Genomic DNA, 6,493 nt, shown 5'->3' on the forward strand with positions numbered 1-6,493 from the left:
GAACAGAATAGTTATGACCTCTTTTGGTAATGTCATATAGGATATTCTTTCTCTATAGTCTATGTATCTCTTTATTCAATCAATCCATTTAAAAGGAAAGGTGTACACTTCTATATATATAATAATGCCTGCCCAAGTTGTAAACCTTTTACAGTTTGACTCAGGCCTGGCTGAGTGTCCTTTACATTTCTTGCTGTTGGTTCTGCTTTCAGCTAAAATGTAGAGGGTCACAAAAGATCACTGCTTATGACATAACAATGAGAAATGAAACTGAACTTGGTAACCTACAAAGAGATGCATTTTCTTTGAAGCCATCAAAGAGCTATGAATCCAATGGAACTTTGAATGATTCTGAGTGGGGTGTAGTAGCAGATTCGAGTCCCGTGGAGATACAAATACAGAATTTATCTACCCCACCTTCAAATACTCTTCTGTGGGATTTCTGCTGAATAAACAGCTACATGGAAACTTAAGAGCTAGTCTGGAAAACGAGATCTCATAAGGTACTTAGATCCCGAATCCCTGTGGAAAGACATACTTAATTCTATCCATAAGATACTTGAAACTAGAAGTGAGCTAAAACAAGCTGAAGTAGAAAATCAGCCCCAACTCTATTCAACTCCTTATTAGGGCCAAGAGATCAGCCTCTCTAGATGTCTGCCAAGGAAAAGGGGAGCATTTTCTGTGGGAAATATCACCGATTTCAGTCTTGACTATTGTTTCTTACACAATGACTAATGAAAATATAAAAACTAAGAGACATGCAAAAAAGCAAGGAAATATGGTTCATAATAAAAATTTTAAAAAGCACACTCATGGGGATGTTAGAGTTAATAGAAAAAGAATTTTGAAATAATATTTTAAATATGTTTAAAATTTAGGGGAAAAAAGGTGACCAAAATGGATGAGAAGATGAAGGATGTCGAAAAAGGAAAAGAAACTTAAAAAAAAAAAAAGAATCAAATGTAAGTTTTAGAACTGAAAACTACAATATCTGAAATGAAAAAAAATATTCAATGGGCTTAAGAGTGGAGTGTATTGGACAGAACAGAACAAAGAATTAGTGAACTAGGAAATATGTCAGTAAAAATTATTCATAGTCAAGTAGAGAAAGAAAAAATAATTTAAAAAAATACCAGAAGAGAGTATCAGAACTCTGGGACAAAATAAAATGAACATTCGTGAAATTAGAGGTCCAGAAGGAGAGGAAGGAGTGTGACACATGGTTGAGAAATAATGGCCAGGGATTTTCAGAATTGATTAAAACCATTACTTCCATATTCAAGAATTTCAGTGAACCACAAGCAGGGTAACTACAAGGAAGCTATACAGAGACACATCATAGTGACCTTGCTGAAAACCAAGATAAAGGGAAAAATTATAAAGTAACCAGAGGAAAAAAATGAAATACATTTAGACGAACAAGATAAGAATAAAGGGAACTTGTAATCATAAACAACATAAACCAGAACACAATGGAATTACATCTTTAAAGTAGTGAAAAAGATAAAATCTACTATAACCTAAAATTCTATACTCAAGAAGAAATAGTTTTCAAAACTGAGTTTTAACTTAAGCCTTTTTCAGACATACAAAACCTGGGAGAAACTACCGTCAGCAGTTTATACAGCACAATTGATCCTTTAGCAATGTGGGGATTAAGGGCACTGACCCCTTACATAGTAAAATATCTGTGTAAAACTTTTGATTTCCTTCAAACTTTAAGTACTAATAGCCTACTGTTGACTGTAAGCCTTACCAATAACAAACAGTCGATTAACCCATATTTTGTATTCTATATACTGTATTCTTACAATAAAGTAAGCTAGAGAAAAGAAAATGTTATTATCAAAATCATAAGGAAGAGAAAACGCTTTTATAGTACTGTATAAAATCTGTATGTAAGTGGGCCCAAGCAGTTCAAACCTGTGTTGTTCAAGGGTCAACTGTAATAGTAAAGAAAGTTCTTTAGGCTGAAAAAATATGGTCCCAAGTAATAGTCAGATCTGTAATAAGGAATAAAATATACAGGAAAAGGTAAATATATGATAAATGAAGAAGATTATGTATAGTATTTCTTTAAGACTATTCATTATCTAAAGCAAATACAGTTTCAAAGAACTGTAAAGTTTATAATCCATATAGATGCAAAATGTATGAGAATAATTTCATACAGAATAGCACACAGAATAAGACAAATGGAACCCTACCGTTGTAAGGTTGTTACATTATTTATGAAGTGATATAATATTAATTCAAGTGTCCTGTGACAAATTAAAGATGCATATTATAATCACTACAGAAACTACATAAAGAATAATGCAAAGTGATATAGCTAAAAAGTTAATAGAAAATAGGAAGTGTAATGCAAAACAAAAATACTTAAAACAACTTACTCAAAGGATGTCAGGAAATGATAAAGAAAATAACCCTGATAAGGCAAATAGAAAACAAATAGAAAGATGGTAGATTTAAGCCCAGTTGTATTAGTAATTACATTAACTGTAAATGGATTAAATCCTCCAATTAAAGGGCAGAGAAAATCAGATTATGGAGATAGTATATCAAAATAAGATCCAAATACATGTGACTTACAAGAGACACATCTTTTTTTTTTTTTTTTTTTTTACAAATAGTTTATTGTCAAATTAGTTTCCACATAACACTCAGTGCTCATCCCCACAAGTGTCCTCCTCCATGCNAAATTAGTTTCCACATAACACTCAGTGCTCATCCCCACAAGTGTCCTCCTCCATGCCCATCCCCCCCTCCCCCCACATCCATCAGTCCTCAGTTTCTGTCAGCATTCAAGAGTCTACAAGAGACACATCTTAAATATAAGGACACTGCTAAGTTGAAAGTAAAGGGATGAAGAAAATACACCATGCTAACATAAATCATAGAAACCTGATGTTACTGTATTACCACCAAACAATATATATTTCAAAGAAAATAGATGAAGGCAAAGAGAGATGATAGATAAAACTGAATGGTTTATAGCCATGAAACCATCAATTCATCATGAAGACATCACAATTGTATCTTGAGTATGCACCCAATACCAAACTTTCAATATTTCACATAAAATTTTACTGTTCCTCCCTTCATAGCCTCCTTCTTCTAGTAGTTCTATAATCTTAGAGGTAATTTAGCCATCACTATCACCTAGACACATATCTCTGTGGAGTACAATACTATTATTCAGCTAGGAAAAGGATTATTTGGCATAACTTGTTTATCTTTTGATTTATTCCCTCATCGAAGGCATCTAGTGCAATGACATGGAGTCTACCAAGTATTAGAGACCTGGCTTCAGGCCTTGGTACTGCTGGTAACATCAGGCAAGTCACTCAAATCACTGAGAGCCTCAGTTTCCTCATTGGGGAATGGGTTTGGAAATGCCTGCTTTGCCTAATTTTTAGACTTCTTAGGAAGCCTAAATGTGGAAATGTATGCAGTGCTGGATACACATGAGACATCATTGTGTGAGACACAATAGTGAGCTTGCTTTTTAGCACCTGTCTAATCCTGGCTCATGTGCAGCTAGTGGGCCCAAGGTGTCTTTGCCTTATTCATCAGTTTAGTCTACTTTATCCTGAGTCTTTTACAGACAGAGCCAAAGGAGACTGATAAACCTCTATGAAGAAGCTCAGAGCCCTTTTATACCTTTTATAGTAATATATATATAATTATATATATTTTATTATTTATATATATTTTTTATTTATATATTTATAATATATAATATATATAAAATATATATATTTTATATATATATAATATATAAAATAATATATTATAATATAATAAATTTATTATAATAATATAATATAATATAATATAATATAATAATATATTATAATATAATAAATTTATTATAATAAAATATTATAATATATATAATATATAAAATATATATAAAATAATATATTTTATATATTATTTACATATTTATAATATTATACATAATATATTTATATTTATTTTTATATATATAAATATATATATAAATATATATATATATAATTTTATACCTTTTATATTCACCAAAGAGGGAAATTTGAAGATTCTAAACAGGATAATTAAACCAGGAGGCAAGTCCTATTCTGAGATCTGGTTAAAAATTTCACAAACATAATGGAAAGCATTTAACGTAAAGATTAAAATTTTTGACCAAATTTTAAAAAATGTATTATTATTACATTTTTTACCTAAAAAGTGGTTTTCCATTTGGTTTTAGAGAGAAACTGATTTCCATGTGTAAAAGGAATAGAACTGGTTTTGTGTGGATTGTCTTTTATGGAGGTGTATTTTCTAGTGATAGAACTTTCCTGCAATGGGATGAGGTTACCAGAACAATTTTCCTTGGCATATAAGAACATTATAGGACTATGTGAAATTATAGTTCTAAGATTTGGGAAGTTTGAAATTGTTTAATGTATTTATATTATCCATTAAGGGGTTGGTAGATAAGGTGAGCCTTTTAAGAATAACCAATATAAATGTTATTTGGAAGTCACTTAGTTATCTAAATCTTAAATAAAATATATGTCTAAATCACGTCTAAATTTTAGTAATAACATTTCCAAATAACAATAATAGTACTTTAAGACTCAGAAACAAATAATCTCCTCAAGAATATCAATAGTTGTAATGTAATTATTACAATGAGCATAAGGAAATTATATTAAAATATCTTAGGTATTTGCTGTATCCAAAACATTAATATTATGATTCATGAAATTTTGTACATGAACATCTATACACAAGAGTTTTCTTCAGTATTTGAAGCAAAATATTGCTTCCCGCATACCTGCACAAATCTATATATGCTTTTATGTTCTGTTAAAAACAAACACGACTATGAAGAAAATTTCACTGTTTATATCTTGAGTATGACTGTTCAATTGCTCATTTGTTTGTTATGTTTCTTAATATAATATAGGCCAATCTGATGCTTACAACATAACAGAATAATTTCCTGTTGTAAATGTATTTCTTTTTTAAAAATTATTTTAATGTTTATTATTTATTTTTGAGAGAGAGAGAGAGAGACAGAGCATTAGCAGGGAAGGGGCAGAGAGAGAGGTAGACACAGAATCCGAAGTAGATTCCAGGTTCAGAGCTGTCAGCACAGAGCCTGATGCAGGGCTCAAATTCATGAACTGTGATATCATGACCTGAGCCAAAGTCAGATGCTTAACTGACTGGGCCACCCAGGTACTCTGAATGTATTTCTTTTTCTTTCTTTCTTTCTTTTTTTTAGAGAAAGAGAGAGAGAGAGAGCACAAGTGAGTGCTAGTGAGCGAGAGGGAGGGGCAGAGAGAGAGAGAGAAAACCTTAAGCACGCTCCATGTTCCTGCTCAGCACAAAGCTTGACATGGGGCTCAATCCCATGACCCTGGGATCATGACCTGAGCTGAAGTCAAGAGTTGGATGTTCAACCAACGGAGCCACCCAAGTGCAGCATAAATGGATTTCTTAATCAGTAGTAACCAGAAAAAACTGTAGGAAATGTTGTAGGACACTGATAAGGGAAAATAATAAAAGAATTGAAGGAAATGATCCTGGTGCCAGGAGTCAGAGAGAATGACAGAGTCAGCTTGGGGTGTGGGAAAGTAGAATTAAAGGGTTCTATATGTATGATTTCAGGAAGGTCCATCTAACTTGGACCCTTAGTTTTCTCATCTGTAAAATGGGGATAATAATACCTGCTTGTTATGATGATGACATCAGATTATGTTTGTAATAATTTAATGCAGTGCTAGGGACAGAGTATATAGCAAACATACACTAGGTTCAACTAATAATGTGAAAATTCACCTTTCCACTGAAATGAGGTTTAAGAAGTTCTGTCATTTCCATCTTGATTTACTTAATTTCTCTATATAAATGATTAGTTCTGGATCAGAAGATTACCTTTGGAAAACTTTATTGAAAAAGTCATCTCTCTGTCACATTATCCATTAACATGATGTTACAGCTCTGGCTTATTCAATGAAGCTTCACTATGTAAAAATAGAAATCTTAATATCATTGACTATTAATGAATGTTTATTCCATATTATAACATATTGTTTCCACAAAATATAATCTATTTTAAGAATTGAGGTGAACCACAGATTTTTCAAACAAGGAATGAATTTTTATATTCAATTTTTTAAACTAATCAGGCACTCATATAACTTTAATTAAGTTATTTGCCTAGAGGCCAATCAATAATTAATTTCCCCATTCAGAAGCTATGATTTGGATGTTTTTCTTAAAGCATGCCAATTAAAAATAGAAAAGCCAAACTATGAAAAATATATATGTTTATTGACAAGTTAGAAGATATTGCCAGGCTTTTTAACCAGCTTTTTGAAAGTTTGCTTTATTTGAAAAGAAACTTTAATTATCTCTGATCATGGTGCTTAAGTCTTCACATTGTATTCGTACTTTGTAATACTCAGTTCATGGTGGTAATTCCCTTATAGCTTGTGATGACTAGAGA

The 6,493-nt window shown here is 31.6% G+C and overlaps 1 long non-coding RNA gene across 1 annotated transcript; it reads left to right on the plus strand.

Annotated features, from left to right (window-relative positions):
• Nucleotides 1-326: 326 nt before the first annotated feature.
• LOC120223125 lies at nt 327-924 on the plus strand. Its single transcript, XR_005526209.1, has 2 exons — nt 327-503; nt 882-924. It is a non-coding gene; the product is annotated as an uncharacterized LOC120223125 (long non-coding RNA).
• The last annotated feature ends 5,569 nt before the right edge of the window (nt 925-6,493 follow it).

Source organism: Hyaena hyaena, unplaced genomic scaffold (genome assembly GCF_003009895.1).
Source record: "Hyaena hyaena isolate Hyena2069 unplaced genomic scaffold, ASM300989v1 scaffold_952, whole genome shotgun sequence".
Classification (NCBI taxonomy): Eukaryota; Metazoa; Chordata; class Mammalia; order Carnivora; family Hyaenidae; genus Hyaena; species Hyaena hyaena.